The 17,525-nt window shown below is 42.6% G+C and overlaps 1 protein-coding gene and 1 non-coding gene across 3 annotated transcripts in view; one reads left to right on the top strand and one right to left on the bottom strand.

Moving 5' to 3' along the window:
* The window catches only part of ATP8B1 (ATPase phospholipid transporting 8B1), a 160,405-nt gene that overhangs the window by 98,819 nt on the left and 44,061 nt on the right, over positions 1-17,525 (bottom strand). The gene's annotated exons all lie outside the window — the stretch shown is intronic.
* On the top strand, positions 9,260-9,366 carry LOC126941651 (U6 spliceosomal RNA). Its single transcript, XR_007721417.1, has one exon. It is a non-coding gene; the product is annotated as a U6 spliceosomal RNA (small nuclear RNA).

Genomic DNA, 17,525 nt, shown 5'->3' with positions numbered 1-17,525 from the left:
ACCCAGGCTGGAGTGCAGTGGTGCGATCTCTGCTCACTGCAACCTCCGCCTCCCTAGTTCAGGCAATTCTCTCCTGCCTCAGCCTCCTGAGTAGCTGGGATTACAGGTGCACGTCACCACGCTCAGTTAATTTTTGTATTTTTAGTAGAGACAGGGTTTAACTGTATTGTCTAGCCTGGTCTCAAACTCCTGACCTCAAGTGTTGCACCTGCCTTGACCTCCCAAAGTGCTGGGATTATAGGTGTGAGGCACTACCATGCCCGGCCACCGATACTGTCTTAATATCATTCTGTCTCTTTGTCAATGATTACTAAAACAAAAATGGTAGCATGGAAGTGGGTTCATGGAACCCAGTGTCCATGGTGCACGGAAGTGAGCTCAGAAGGGATGGTTTACATGTCAAGGCAGAAGAGATGAAACTTGCCACATTTTGTCCCTTGTATTATATCTTTCCGGTACGTTAGTAAACCGAAGATTCCATCTCCCTCCTAAGGATGGTGAGCTGCACGACATGTAGTCTGGGTCCACCTTTTCCTCCAAGAGCCCTTTCTGATCCTCAGCAAAGATCCCCAACCATTGCTTAGCACTAAGGACAATGCACCTTGAGTGCCCTGGAGAGGGGCCAGTGACAAAGACAGCTGGAGAGGGGCCAGTGACAAAGACACTGACAAAGACAGTCAGTGGCCCTGGCTGGGTGCAGTGGCTTACACCTGTAATCCCAGCACTTTGGGAGGCCGAGATGGGTGGATCACCTCAGGTCAGGAGTTCAAGACCAGCCTGGCCAAACATGGTGAAACCCTATCTCTACTAAAAATACAAAAATTAGCTGGGCATGGTGACAGGCACCTGTAATCCTAGCTACATGGGAGGCTGAGGCAGGAGAATTGCTTGAACCTGGAAGGCGGAGGTTGCAGTGAGCTGAGATCGCACCACTGCACTCCAGTCTGGGTGACAAGAGCCAGACTCCGTCTCAAAAAAAAAAGAAAGAAAAGTCAGTGGCTGTCCCTAGTGATCTGCATCCAAAGCTGTGGCTTAGCTGAAAATGCTAACAGATGCTCTTAAAATTCCCACATGGCACCTTTTCATATGTAAATGTCTGAAATTTCCAAATATTTATATGTAAACACGTTCCAAAGCTTAAACAGACACTAAGGTGACTGGCATAGTAAGTATGATTAGGGCACTTACTTGGTATCTTTTCTAGATACTACCATGGTTTCCTGAACATCTAAGACTGGTCAACAGTCTTACCTCTCATTCCATCTGAAGGTTAACACCTTTACAAATTCTGGGTCTGAGATATTTAATCACTGTCTCTTGTGCTGTATTTCAAGTCAGGTTAGAGTTCTCAACTTAGATTACAAATTCTTCCAAGGCAGCAGAGTTCACATCCTAAGTTTTTGACCAAGATTCTACTACAAACATATGGTTAATATTTTATAGGTCCCTTGGAAATATTTGCATTTGGCTTGAAATACCTACAGAGCTTCCTACCAACAGTCAGCAATTCTATCTGTTCTGGCTTTCGGAGTTTGAACAGGTCAAATAAAAGGAGTGTGTCCAAGCTTCTCCTACAAATCTATCAGTTTAAGGACCCATGGTAAGACTTCTGATGTAAGGCTTCTGAAACTTCCCAGGAAGTTTTCCTAGGATGACGGTGCGTGCGTTTACAGAGAGCTAACTATGTGTTCTCTGCATCAGGCTCTGCACTATGTATTCGCATTAGCTTAGTTTGTTTGTTGAGGATCGAATTATTATCCCCATTCTACAGATAAAGAAACCTAACTGAGTAGATTGCAAAAATTTTCTCCCATTCTGTAGGTTGCCTGTTCACTCTGATGGTAGTTTCTTTTGCTGTGCAGAAGCTCTTTAGTTTAATTAGATCCCATTTGTCTATTTTGGCTTTTGTTGCCGTTGCTTTTCAATCATCCATTGATCCCAAGTAGTACCAATTTATTAGGAACAAGAAATGTGACCATATTATTTGTTCTGAAATTACAAATAGTGTCTTATATAAAATCATTAATAGCCCAGAAACAAAGTCAAAAATCAGTTAGACTGTATTGCAAGTTTCTAATATTAATCCTCAATAAAGATTTTTAGAAAACCAAAAAAAAAAAGAAAAAGAAACCTAACTGAGAGGTTAAGTTCTTTGCCCAAGGACATACGAGGGGTAACAGGAATAAAATCCCTTGGAGACATGCTGCCACAAGCCAAGGAACTTCCAGAAACTAGGAGAGAATCCTGAAACAGATCCTTCCCCAGCACCCTCACAGGGAAGATGGCCCTTCAAAACCTTCATCTTGAACTTCTGGCTTCGAGATTTGTGATACGATAAACTTCTGTTCTTTAAGCTGCTCTGTGTGTGGTACCTTGTTACAGCAGCCCCAGCTAACTAATATATGGCTTTAATGTGTAGCTTTAACATTGCAGAGGGCTTTTCAAATTCCTTAATTGCAACAAACAGAGGCTTCACAGTCAGGTACTGCAAATTTGTTACTTGATGTCTTTAAATTCTGAATCCACCTTTGCCAATGACTATGTACACAAAAGGAAAAACTGTGGTTACCTTTCATAACAAGTTATATAAATAAGACCTAAATGACCATGTTTTCTTTTCTCTCTTCTAATTACCCAAAGGTTAAGCATGCTGTTTTAAAGTTTAATTTAATTTGATTTAATTTTGCAGCTTACCCAGGTTTAAGAGTTATTTGCAGAGAATAACCAGAAGGAACTGCAACTGGTGTTTAATGCAAATAAGGCCAGGCTACTGAACTAGGGATGACTCATGCAGGCCTTGTGCAAACATCTATTTTGATTTGCATTTAAGAGAAAAGGTACACCTGTAAAAGTATCCAACATGTATTAAAATATCTTTGAAATGTTTTGGAGTTTTCTGTTCCACCTCTTAAAAAACGCATGACCCCAGGAAAAATGCTAATGTATTCTAGAACGTTTTCTGCTGTGATATTTTCTCCTCCCAATCAATGTTTGCTTCCCCTTTAAAATCTCTGTGTACTTTCATGGGTGCGGTAGCACATGGTGATGAGGGCTTGGGTTTGATTGGGTAATGCTCACCCCATCTCCAGTCCCTGCCCCACAGAGGCAAGTAGTACAGAGAATATATATACATGATTCTGACATAAAATACAATGTAAAGCCAACCAAAATGTTTGCGTATTTTTTGCTTTTCCACATTCCCCCTTCTCCATAGACCTAGACGTCAATCAACCTGCATCTCCTATAAAGAGAAAATGACTTTCTTGAATGCAACTGGACTCCAGTGATAAAGAAAACAATCCTCTTTAACTTTATTGTTATCAAACTACTATTTACGACTTTTATCTTACTCAATTAATGCTATTATAAGCTCTTATATATTCAACATGTTATTAACCTGAAAACTTACCCCCAAATTAACCTGATTTGGGTGAAGACTCCCTATAGAACTCTGAGTTGAGTCAGGAAGATTGATCCATTATTTAGGAAACAGAGCTCACTGTCATTGTCCCCTGTAGGTCTGGGGACAAAGCAAGCTCTGGCTGAATTGTCTAGGGGATTCTCTCCCTTCCAGCAAACTCATCTCCTTCCTACCCCACCTCTACTCTTGTGAGCAAACCCTCGGCTGTCCATCAATAAATCAATGCCAGGGATAAATTCCCAACAATAGCAAATCTAACTGGTCTGAACTCGATATTTTAACACATTGATCCTCCTGACTTCCCAGAGCTTTTTTTAAAAAGAAAGGAAAGAAAATGGAATTAGTGTAAGAATAGAGAGAAGAACATTAAGGATAAACTAGGGGTTTAGGGCCAGGGGCAGTGGCTCACACCTGTAATCTTAGCACTTTGGGAGGCCAAGTTGGGAGGATCACTTGAGGTCAGGAGTTTGAGACCAGCCTGGCCAACACAGTGAATCCCCATCTCTACTAAAAATACAAAAATTTGCCGGGCGTGGTGGCGTGAGCCTGTAATCCCAGCTACTTGGGAGGCTGAAGTACGAAAATCCCTTGAACCTGTCAGGTGAAGGTTATGGTGAGCCAAGATCATGCCACTGCACTCCAGCCTGGGCAGCACAAATGAGACTCCATCTCAAAAAAAAAAAAAAAAAAAAAAAAAAAAAGAAAAACAGAAAAAAAAGAAAAGAAAGAAAGAAAGACAGAATAAACTAGGGGTTTAAATAGTCCCTAAATTGGCAGTCAGAAATAAATCAGGAGTACCTGCACACTGCACAACTCAAAGAAAATTACTGAAAAGCCTTTAAATGTCACATGGATTTGAACTTTACTATTAGATATCTGGGGCTAATTAACATATTTTCAAAGATGTTTTAAAAGCGCTGTGAATAGACTGTGCTCTGGATTTATATGATGCCATCCTTTCAAATATTTCAGTGTTGTGACATAGGTTCTTTTGCAGTATTCATCAATGAAAACCTGGGCTACACTCAAGATCAAAAGCTGGTGTTTGGGCCACAAAACAGGTCACCTCCAAGTGCTCCTCAGCTAGGCCTGCCTCGCATGTCTGTTCCTAGGCTCGTTCTGGCTATGGCCCCATCCATCCTCAAAGTCCAACCTACTCTTTTCCTCCTTCATCTTAAGAGATCTGTCTACAGTGAATTTGTGTCTTAGTTTTCCAAAGCTCAAACCTCACGCACAGAAACAATGTTGCACTAACCACGACAACTAACTTTGTGCATGTGTCACATGAGTATTTAAATATTATCAATGTTTGGCTTGGGCACGGTGGCTCACGCCTGTAATCCGAGCACTTTGGGAGGCCAAGGTGGGTGGAACACTTGAGACTGGACTTCGAGACCAGGCTGGCCAACATGGTGAAACCCTGTCTCTACTAAAAATACAAAAAGTTTAGCCGGGCGTGGTGGCGCACACCTGCTGTAATCCCAGCTACTTGGGAGTCCGAGGCACAAGAATCGCTTGAGCCCAGGAGGTAGAGGTTGCAGTGAGGAGAGATTGTGCCACCGCACTTCAGCCTGGGTGTGAGAGCAAAACTATCTCAAAAAATAAAATAGAATAAGAAAATAAATATTATCAATGCACGTTATGGTTTAAACATTAGTAATTTAGGCTATCAATAAGGAATTTTGGGTTGTGCCTGTGGCTCACACCTGTAACCCAGCACTTTGGGAGGCCAAAGCAGGAGGATCACATGAGCTTAGAAGACCAGGCTGGGCAGTATGGTGAAACCACAGCTCTACAAAAAAATGTAAAAACTAGCAGGGCACGGTGGTGTAGCTGTAGTCCCAATTACTTGGGCGGCTGAGGGAGGAGTATCACTTGATCCAAGGAGGCAGAGGTTTCAGTGAGCCAAGATACTGTCTCAAAAAAATAAAAAAAATAAATAAAAAAGGGAATTTAGTTTGCTGTCTGGACCAAACACAAAATACAATTACACTCACCATATTCTGAAATCAGAATCAAGGACTCTCAAGAAACGGCTTCCATAAGTCAAATGGGGATCTGCAAGGCTTTCAAATTATCTTCAAAATCTATTTGATAGACATTTCTGTTGTGCTTCATTATGGAAATTACTAGATTTTCATACACGCGTTAGAACTTGGAGAGGCTCTATCTGCTCTGGCCCTGCCCGTTGCAGGCCCCACCCTAGCTCCAGCCACCTTCTGCCCACCTCACAAGTACACTCACAAGGGCAGCTAGGCACCTTCATTCCTTTTCCAGGTCCTCAAATCCCAATGTAATGGCTTTATCATTTGTGCTTTAACAACTTATTGCCTGAACCATTCTTTGCATTATGGCTTGTACTGTGGTTGTTTTTCTTTCTAACATAGTAAAAATCCAAAGGTGCAGGCAAGGCATGGTGGCTCATGCCTATAATCCCAGCACTTTGGAGGGCCGAGGTGGGCAGATTGCTTGAACTCAGGAGTTCAAGACTAGCCTGTGCAACATGGTGAAACCCCATCTCTACAAAAAAATACAAAAATTAGCTTGGAGTTATGGCGCACACCTGTGGTCCCAGCTACTTGGGAGGCTGAGGTAGGAGGATTGTTTGACCCCAGGAGGCAGAGGTTGCAGTGAGCCATGATTGCACCATTACACTCCACCCTGGGCAACAGAGTGAGACCCTGTCTCAAATAATAATAATAATAATGAAAATCTAAAGGTGCAAGACCATTGCCTATTCCTCTTATTTCTCAAGTGGGGCAGAATCAAGAGATGGTGAAAGGCTCCTGTCTGAGGATAGACAGACAGGGGATGAAATCCCAGCTCTAAGGCCTACCACCTGCAGAAGCTTGGGAAAAATATTCTTACTAAGCTCCCACTTCTCCATTTATAACATGAAGATAATGGTTACCTTACAGGGTCCTCGTGAAGCTTAATCTTGATCCCATGTAAAGCCCTTAGCAGTGGGCACAGTATGTGGCCCCAGATATCCACTTAGTGAGGCATTCCAGTGATGCGTTTCATCAGAAATTCAGTAAGACACATAGATATAATTCATAATATTTCCTCCTTCAATAAAACTTAGTTTATTATTAACTATTGTAAACCTGAAACATCAGGGAACTTAAGTTTTCAAGTGAAAAACAGAGTAGGAAAACAATAAAAACCTTTATAATTGCACTTCACAGCTTGCAAAAGCTTTTCACATACCATTAACATATTATCTATAAAACATCGTTGAAAAGTAGATTATTTTCATTTTATTCTCTGCAATAGCTCCATTGTCCAAAACAGCATGTAACACACAGTAGACCTTTCATAAAGAACTACCAAATGTAGAATCGAGCTCGGAGTTCAAGGCTGTATCCAGATTCTCAGAAATGATAAGATGTAGAGGAACCAGAACCAGATCTTAGCATCTGAATCCAAATCCTGCATCCTTTCCCCTCAATCACACTGTCTCCTGCCCCCAGGGTAAGGTTTCACAGAACTGTAATTATTTAAGACATTCTATATTTTCTAGATGACAATAACTTCAAGATAAGTGGAGTGCTTAAAAAACCCCGATTAAACGACAACAAAAAAAGATCACTCTTGTGTCAAAAAGGAAGAGACAGCCAGTAATATAACTACTTTGATACACATTTTTGCTTTCCTCAAAGTATACTCAGCAAACCACCTTGATTTTTCACCTGTATGAACAAGTGAAACAAACCAAATTTCAAAACCAGGTTGAATGGAAAGATGCATTGGTTGAACTTGCTTGGAAATAATATGAAGAGAGAGGAAGTGGACAGATCTATAGATAAAAACAACATTGGCCTTTGCCATGAACAAGGGGGTTCATTTTCCTATTTCTACATACATTTGAAATCTTTCTAAATCAAAACAACACCAATAACAACAACAACAAAAACTCTCCTTCAAATAAACCAGTGTATTAACATTAGGTCACCATTGTGTAAGGCACATGTGTACTAATCACTAACACAGGCTCTGAAGGGAACACATGCTTTGTGCAGCCATTGGCTCCATCTTGAAAACTCAGATATTAAATAATTTTTTCATAGACAGTTAGAAGGAGATTATTTTAAAAAATGAAATATAGGCCGGGCACAGTGGCTCATGCCTGTAATCCCAGTGCTTTGGGAGGCTGAAGCAGATGGATCACCTAAGGTCAGGAGTTCATGACCAGCTTGGTCAACATGGTGAAACCCCATCTCTACTAAAAATACAAAAATTAGCTGGTTGTAGTGGCGCACTCCTGTAGTCCCAGCTACTCGGGAGGCTGAGGTAGGAGAATTGCTTGAACCTGGGAGGCGGAGGTTTCAGTGAGCCAAGATCACACCACTACACATCACCCTGGGCTACAGACAGAACAAGACTCTGTCTCAAAAAAAAAAAAAAAGAAAAAAGAAATACTCCTGAATATTTAATAAAATGAAAATGTTATAGAAAACCATGTTTTATGAGTTGGGGCCACTGCATTTGCACTGGACTTGAGGAGGCATATTTGCTCTTTGGTTAAACAGGAATATTTAGCATTTACTTGTTTTTTTTGTGCATTACAATTTTTTTCTTTTAAGAATCAGTTTCGGCCTGGCACAGTGGCTCACGCCTGTAATCCTAGCACTTCGGGAACCTGAGGCAGGTGGATCACTTGAAGTCAAGAGTTTGAGACCAGCCTGGCCAACATGGTAAAACCCTGTCTCCACTAAAAATGCAAAACTTAGCCAGGCATGGTGGCACATGCCTGTAATCCCAGCTACTCAGGAGGCTGAGGCAGGAGAATTGCTTGAACCCTGGAGGGGGAGGTTGCAGTATGCCAAGATCGCACCACTGCACTCCAGCCTGGGTGACAGAGTGAGACTCTGTCTCAAAAAAAAAAAAAAAAAAAAAAAAAAAAAGGTTATGAAGTAATATTGCTGTTCTTCAGTTTATCATCTATAAAATGAATAAAAACAATAGCAGCTGCCTTTTACAGCTGCTGTGAGGATAAAATGATTCAATATATGGAAAGGTCTGGAATAGGGCTTGATCCAAAGGAAGTCTTAGTAACTATTAGCTGTTGTTATTCTTATGTGAGAGAACTAAATACTAGGAGAAGAAACCCATCACCAAATTGACACTTCAGGGACAGCTGAGAAGTTACTACAGCCCACGCCGGGGCTCAAATTTACTTTCGTGTGTTGAATCATTAATAGCAAGGGAAATACCTAACTCGTAACCTACTGTGCTCAGGCCACAGGAAAATGTCACCCTAGTAGTGAGAGAGACATTAAATATTTTACTCTACCAGCTGCTCAGAGCAAAGCAGCCTGGGGTGTATCCATTACTGCCTCTTTCAGATCTCCTGAAACATGTCACAAACCCCAAACTCTGGAATTTCGAATATAATATGAACAAAGCATCTTAGAGTTGGTATCTTTGCATAGTGAGTAAATGTGGGATTTTTCAGAGTGATAAAGTGTTTTTGTTTATGGTGTTTGTTTTTTTGAGAAATAGAAATTGTCTTTATATCTGACACCTCTGCCACAATATCCAGTGTATATCTTGCCAGTAAGAGACACATTACACCAGCCAGCCTAAAATAGTCTCAGGTTGTTTACCAACAATGTGTAATTGTGCATTGGAGAACCCAGAGCTGAACGTATTCATATATTCATGTTACACTCCCATCAGAACTGCCTTATTAAATGGTTCTAATGCTAGCATCGTACATAAATGGTAAAATTCATGCATTATATAACAACATCAACATTTGGGAAGGGAAAGATTATAACAGACGCTGAATCTTTTAATTTTTTCTCTACCAAGATAAAAAAAAATCCTTGATATGTGCTTGCTTCGGCAGCACATATACTAACATTGAAATAACGTAGACAAGATTAGTATGGCCTTTGTGCAAGGATGACAAAAGAATTCATGAAGCATTCCATTTGTAAAAATAAAAAAAAAAATTAAAACCCTTGATAAAATGTCCTGCGGTTTTGACAGTTTCACACTGACTGCTTAATTAAGTTAATTCTGGATTATGTGTGTTGACTGACTGATGTAGTCATTATCGGTGAATCCCAGGCTGGTCTCCCTTTCTGGTCAGCTGCCTGGCCTCACCGAAGTTTACATAGGCAAACTCCCAAAGGGAGCTTTTAACTTTTAACTGTTTAAAAAGCAGTTAGAGGTGATCAATATTCTAATTGTTTCCAGGTCTTGAAAACAGAGAATCCCATATTCTCTCCTGTTCTCTACACAGTCACAACAGTGCGATTCCAATTCCATTCAGTCCCCAGCCATAACATAATTAACAGCGCAGCTCCGCCAGGGACAGACAGATGAGGAGGGCTTGCGTGCGCCCAGACACCAGGCTCCCTGCTGAACCATTTGAGCTTAAGTTACGTAGTTCATTATCCCCCTTTACCCCTAAATACTTCAGGGATAGTCTCTCACATTCTCTTACATAACCACCGTAGAATTATCAACTTTAGACAATTTAACATGAACAATAACATTCACAGTTATCTAATAGTCTGATTTTGTCATTGACCCAATGATGTCAGTTATAGTATTATTTTTCCTCCAGCACAGGATGCAGTCTAGAATCAGGTGTTACTTTAAGTAGCCATGCCCTTTAATCTGAAACATTTCCACAACATATATATATATATTTGAGACTGAGTTTAGCTCTATCTCCCAGGCTGGAGTGCAGTGGCACGATCTTGGCTCACTGCAACCTCCACCTCCCGGGTTCAAGCTATTCTTGTGCCTCAGCCTCCCAAGTAGCTGGGATTACAGGTGGCCGCCACCATGCCCAACTAATTTTTATATTTTTAGTAGAGACAGGGTTTTACCATGTTGGCCAGGCTGGTCTCTAACTCCTGACTGCAGGCAATCTGACCACCTTGGCCTCTGAAGGGGTGGCCTGCCCCTCCAGACCTGTGGGCGTTTCTCATTAGGTGGAACTAGAGACTTGAGAAAAGAAATGAGACACAGAGACAAAGTATAGAGAAAGAAAACGTGGGCCCAGGGGACCGGCGCTCAGCACACAGAGGACATGCGCTGGCACCAGTCTTCGAGTTCCCTCAGTATTTATTGATCATTATCTTTACCATCTTAGAAAAGGGAAGTGGCAGGATAATAGGATCATAGTAGGGAGAAGGTCGGCAGAAAGACGTATGAATAAAGATCTCTGTGACATAAGTTTAAGGAAAAGTGCTGTGCCTTGATATCCATATGTAAACATCTCCATAAACCTTTTTAATGCATAAAGAGCAGCATTGCCGCTAGCACATCCCACCTTGGGGTTGGGGGTAGGGTCACAGATTAACAGCATCTCAAATACAGAACAAAATGGAGTCTCTTATGTCTACTTCTTTCTATGTAGACACAGTAACAGTCTGATCTCTCTTTCTTTTCCCCACAGGCCTCCCAAAATACTGAGATTACAGGGGTGAGCCACCGCGCCCAGCCTCCACAACTTGTATTTGTCATTTACAACACTGACATTAAAAGATTATGGTATTCCTTCTCTCTCTCTCTCTCTCTCTTTTTAAACAGAACCTCCCACCTTTGGGCTTTCTCGGTCATTTCTTTGGGATTGAATTCAAGGTCTCTGTTCTTGCTGGAACATCACATAGGTGATGCTGTGTCCTTTCAGATGTGACATCTGGAGGCACATGAGGTCTCCGCCCCTTGTCAGTGATTGCATTTTGATTTTATACTTTGGTCATGTGGTCAACGTGTTGTTTGATTTCTCCACTGTATATATTTTTTGAACTTGTAATTTGTGGGGAGACACTTTTAAGACATCGCAAATGTCCTGCTCCTTATCACAATTTCCTCCTAAACGTGACATTCATGGACGGTACTCCCCTGATCCAGTCTCTACTACAATGGCCATGAAAGGACGATTTCACAGCACCCATTCCCTCCACGCACATTAGTCAGCCTGGGCATGCCGCTGTAAGCATAGCCTCCCTACTTTCCGCTTATCAGTTAGTAATTAATATGGATGTGTAAATTCCTATTTTTTTTCCAGTGGCATATAATTCCTTACTGTCCATAATTATTTTGGTGTCCACATGGTCCCTGGTTTGGCCAATAAAAGCACTTTCAAGCTAGCACCTGTGTCCTTGTGACAGGCTCCCGTCATTCTTTCAGCATGTCCATACCGTGTGACAATAACAAGATGTTCCAGGCTCAAGTTGTACCTCTCCTGCCCCAGCCTGTAATCAGCCATTTCTTCCGGTAGCCCTGGTTCCTTTGAATGGGAAATGATAATAGAGACCAAGATCTTGGCACTTGATGTGCTTGTTACTAGTGGGGTGGCTTTGCTTCTTGGTCCTTTGGAGGACAAGCTAAGTAAAAAAATATATACACACACACACATACATATACACTTATGCACACACGCATGCTACATGGGAATGCTTATACATGCATGCATTTCAGAAATCAGTTCATACCTATTCCTCCAATTCCAATTGATTCCCACAATGTTCTTTTCCCCCATCTCCCATTTCGTATCTATATGTTCCTTCTTTCTCAGTGAGAACCCTGGCTCTCCAAAACAATAACTCATTTGCTCAGTGCTAAAATACACCTAAAGCTGTTTCAGAGTTGCTTTGCCAGTATCACTACATAAAGTATACCGTAAGAATTTAACATTTCTTTGCAAGTGTCCCTCATCAGCCAACTTTAGACAAGATGGAGCATATATCATAGAATACTGTGACAAGATGGAGCATATATCATAGAATACTGTGACAAGATGGAGCATATATCATAGAATACTGTGACAAGATGGAGCATATATCATAGAATACTGTGCTCATAGCTCCCTGGATTATTTGTTTTTCCCCTCTTCACTGTGGTTATGGAATTCATTTGAAATACAGTTGGGTTTCTTCATTTCATGTTGCTCTCAGTTTTAGAGTTTCTCCTATCCCTATTATATATATATATACTAATATTTAAATATAACTTAAAAGAATAGGGATGGGGTCTCACTATGTAGCTCAGGCTGGTCTTGAGTGGGAGGAGCATTTGGTCCTCAGCTCAAACGATCCTCCCACCTCAGTCTCCCGAAGAGCTGAGATTATAGGCATGAGCCAGCGAGTCTGGCCCCATCCTTGATTTAAATTTATGTTTGAATATGTAGGACATAGGCTCCCCAAAGCCAAAACTATGCAAAAGGGTGTCTTAGAAAAGTAACCTTCCTCACATAATCCCTTCTCCTTGTTCCCAGCCACCCTTTGTTGGTGATCGACTTTACTGTTTTCTGTTTATCCTTTCTGTGTGTTTTATAAAGATAAGAAGATAGGCCAGGCACGGTGGCTCACTCACTCCTGTAATCCCAGCACTTTGGGAGGCTGAGGTGGGTGGATCACCTGAGGTCAGGAGTTCAAGACCAGCCTGACCAACATGGAGAAACCCTGTCTCTACTATTAAAAAAAAAAAAAAATTAGCTGGGTATGGTGGCGCATGCCTGTAATCCCAGCTACTTGGGAGGTTGAGGCAGGAGAATCGCTTGAACTCAGGAGGCAGAGGCTGTGGTGAGCCAAGATTGTGCCATTGCACTCCAGCCTGGGCAACAAGAGCAAAACTCCGTCTCAAAAAAAAAAAAAAAAAAAAAAAAGAAGATAGTTATATTTTTCCATATGTTTCCTTTTTTCTTTTACAAAAGTAGAATATATATGTTCTTTTGCACTTTGCTTTTCCCACTTAGCAATATCTCCTATAATCACTAGAAGTCACTTCTCAGGCAACTGTTTGCAAGTAGAGAAATATTTAGTCTTATGTCTGTGTATAAATCATTTTCCTGGAAAACTTTTTAAAGAAATCCATAGGCTGGTCATGGTGGCTCACGCCTGTAATCCCAGCACTTTGGGAGGCTAAGGCGGGAGAATCACAAGGTCAAGAGATTAAGACCATCCTGGCCAACATGGTGAAACCCCATCTCTACTAAAAATACAAAAATTAGCCAGGCGTGGTGGCGTGCCACTGTAGTCCCAGCTACTCGGGAGACTGAGGCAGGAGAATCACTTGAACCTGGGAGGTGGAGGTTGCAGCGAGCTGAGATGGCGCCACTGCACTCCAGCCTGGGCGACAGAGTGAGACTCCATCTCAAAAAAAAAAAAAAAAAAAAAAGAAATCCATAGATCCCACCATGGCTTACTTCCCTTTCTTTCTCTGTTTTCCAAGACAGACGTCTTTATCTACCACCCTAGGTCCTTAAAGTCTAGCTTTCCTTAACTGGGGTAAATTACTGCAGTAAATTTATCAACCTCTAGGCAAGATATTTATGACTCCAGGGACCTTCCCTAGGAAAAATTTCAATCTAAGGTGGTAGCTCCAATAGTAGCAACTAAGTAAATATTCACTGAAAATTTTTCAAAAATCACCTTGTGAACCTTTAATCCCTGACAGATAATCTGGTAACTCATGGTAAGTGGTTATCAAAGAAACCAGGAAGGGCTGGGCGTGGTGGCTCACGGCTGTAATCCCAGCACTTTGGGAGGCCGAGGCAGGCGGATCATGAGGTCAGGAGATGGAGACCATCCTGACTAACACAATGAAACCCCATCTCTACTAAAAATACAAAAAAAAATTAGCCGGGCATGGTGGCGGGAGCCTGTAGTCCCAGCTACTCTACTCGGGAGGCTGAGGCAGGAGAATGGTGTGAACCCGGGAAGCGGAGCTTGCAGTGAGCAAAGATTGCACCACTGCACTCCAGCCTGGGCAACAGAGTGAGACTCAGTCTTGAAAAAAAAAAAAAAAAAAGTTATTTGGATGACTGAGAACAGGCCACCATCACTGTCAGGAAACTCCTAGTCCTGCCCCGTGCAAGCCAACTGCCAACTGCAGCTTAATTGTCTCTGACTGGCAGTTGCTACCACTCTCCTACCATTCCCATCATGTAGGAGAGCTGCTAGGAGGTCCACTCACTTTGTCACTAGCACCCAAGTTCAAAGGCACTAGAAAGAAGCTATCACTCCAAACCCTCTACACACCAGCAAGAAGGAGGTTGGTACTGCAGTACCTGGATATTCCAAGTTGGCCAATCTCTCCAAATCTCTCCAATATACAAAGATCGGGGGGTGGGGGGGAAATGACTAAAAATTATCCTCCCACATAGTGATTTTAATTCCCGGTAGAAAGCCAAAGATGAATTCAGTACAGTAATATCATGATTAACAAAGTCTCAGGATTAACATTGCATAAACACAATCACTCTAGAATAATGCCTGGGTGGATGAGATACTTGAGTAGCTTCTGCTTCTACCTGTCCTAGATCCAGCAGAGGGAAAGGGCCTGACCCTAAGGCCCTGCCAGCTGGGAACAGAGTCTGCAGCCCCAGAGATGCCTGAGGAACCCCCTCTGTGGCCAGCCCATCTCCACCTTCGCCTTGCTCTTCCACCTTCACCAAACTGAACATGGTTTCTTTTAAGGGAAAGAGCAGTTAGTGGCTTCCACAAGATCCAGTCTAAGAGTAATGCACCTTCTGGCACTTAACCCAAACCTCCTGCAACCTCTTCTCATCTTCATGAAGCTTCTGACAAGGAAATGTGGCTATACTATATCCTCCTCTTTGTTCACCAAGGTAATAAGGAAGATACTTTTTATTTTTTTATTTAAGATGGAGTTGGTTGGGTGCGGTGGCTCACGCCTATAATTCCAACACCTTGGGAAGCCGAGGTGGGTGGATCATGAGGTCAGGGGCTGGAGAGCAGCCTGACCAACATGGTGAAACCCCGTCTCTACTAAAAATACAAAAATTAGCCAGGCATGGTGGTGGGCGCCTGTAGTCCCAGCTACTCCAGGAGGCTGAGGCAGGAGAATCGCTTGAACCCAGGAGGCAGAGGTTGCAGTGAGCCGAGATTGCATCACCGCCCTCCAGCCTGAGCGACAGAGTGAGACTCTGTCTCAAAAAACAATAAAATAAAATAAAATGAAGCCTTGGATGGAGTGCAAACTGTCTGAGAAATCCTTTGAGAGTGTGTGGTAGTAGGAATATGAAGTAGATAAACCGGCTATTCTGATTCCTATAGCAGTAGCCATTACTAACCCTGTAAGTAGGGGTATTCGTTGTATGGCTCTGCATTGACAGACTTGAGCTTTGAGGGGTATTGATAAGGTCTGATTTCCTGGGACAATGTTAATGTTGGGACTTCGACAGAAGAAGGTGCAGGTGCCTGTCCAGTTAGTGGGGAGGCAGATATAGGTTGATGTTCCTCATAAGAAGAATATGCCTTGGCTGGGTAGACATTTAGAAATTTACTCTGGGGGCTTTTAAAGGAATAGGGCACACCATTTTTTCTTTACTATTTCTATCTCTCTTTTTTGACTTCTTCATTGTGTCTTTCTCTCTTTCTCTCTGACACCCTCTTTTTCTCTCTGTCTCTTCCCCCCCCCCACCTTTCTCTTTCTCTCTTTCCTTTCTGCTGCCACTGCCAGCTGCTTATGCTGCTGTTCTCCCTTCTCCTTCCCCTTTTTGATGGCTCTGGCAGTGTAAGACTGACACCTTCTTCGGTTTTTGCACTGCATGCAGTAACTCCATGATTTCCTTGTGGTATTTAATGGGGGTTCCTCGAGGTTAGGAACTCCCTTTCTTTCCACACTGCAGCATGGGCATGTAGGATTAGATAAGCATACTTGCTAGCTGTATACACATTTATTCTTTTTCCCTTTCCCAGTTTTAAGGCTCAGGTAAGTGCCACTAGTTCTGCTAACTGGGCACTGGTCCTGGGGGAAAAGGCTTACTTTCAAATACGGTTACATCACTAACTATGGCATAACCTGCCCTTCGTATCCCATTCTCCACAAATGAGCTTCCATTGGTATATAGGTTAAGGTCAGGATTAGCTAAGGGGACTTCTAAGAGACGATCTCGGGCAGCATAAGTCTGGACTATAATTTGTTGGCAGTCATGCTTGATTGGTTTCCCATCCTCTGGGAGAAAAGTGGCAGGGTTGAGGGCCACGCACATGTGTATTTGAAGCACCGGTCCCTCAAGGAGTAGCGCCTGGTATCTAAGTAGGTGGTTATCTAATAGCCATAAACTTCCTTTGGCACCTAGTATGCCATTTACATCATGAGTAGTCCAGACAGTGAGATCCTTTCCTTGTGTTATCTTGATAGCCTCTGACACTAAGACAGCTAGTGCTGCAACTACCCTTAAACAGTGAGGCCAGCCTTTTGCTACTACATCAGTTTCCTTACTTAGGTATGCCACTAGTTGTGGGGTTCTCCCACGAGTCTGAGTAGGGACTCCAAGAGCTATCCCTGCTCTCTCTGTGACACATAAAAAGAAGTTTTGTCCTGTGGGAAGGTTTAAAGCTGGAGCTTGTACTAGGGCCTGCTTTAAGGTTTTGAAGGCTGTTTCTGCCTCTGGTCCCCATTCTACCAGATGAATATTTGCCCTCTGGGTTTCCTTGATTAGAGTATAGAGGGGCCTGGCTATCTCGCCAGGGATCCATAGTCAGCAAAATTCCAAGGAACCCCTGCAACTGTGTTAATGTCTTAGGGCAAGGATAAGCCAGTATAGGCTGTATTCATTCCTTGCTGAGGGCCCTGGTCCCTCCGGCTAAGATTAGGCCTAGATATTTGACCTGCTGTAGGCAAAGCTGGGCCTTCGACCTAGACACCTTGTACCCTTGATTAGCTAGAAAGGTCAAGAGATCTAGAGTAGCCTGCTGGCATGAGGCTTCTGAACTGGTAGCCAAAAGTAAATCATCCACATACTGAAGAACCAGAGCGCTTGGACTTGAGAGTGGCCTAGATCTTGGGCCAGTGCCTGACCAAACAGATGAGGGCTATCCCGAAACCCTTGGAGCAAGACTGTCCACCTAAGTTGGGACGTGTGGTCTGTGGGATCCTCAAAGGCAAAGAGAAACTGGGAGTCAGAGTTCAGGGGAATACAGAAAAAGGCATCCTTGAGGTCCAGAACAGTGAACCGTTCTGCTTCCGCTGGTATTTGAGAAAGCAAGGTATAGGGGTTGGGTACAACTGGATATAGAGGAATTACTGCCTCACTGATGCGTCTAAGATCTTGCACTAGTCTCCACTGACCATTTGGTTTTTGTACTCCTAAAATTGGGGTGTTGCA

Source organism: Macaca thibetana, chromosome 18 (assembly GCF_024542745.1).
Source record: "Macaca thibetana thibetana isolate TM-01 chromosome 18, ASM2454274v1, whole genome shotgun sequence".
NCBI classification, from domain to species: Eukaryota; Metazoa; Chordata; class Mammalia; order Primates; family Cercopithecidae; genus Macaca; species Macaca thibetana.
The sequence above is the reverse complement of the archived record's forward strand: the minus strand, read 5'-3'. Positions and strand labels throughout refer to the sequence as shown.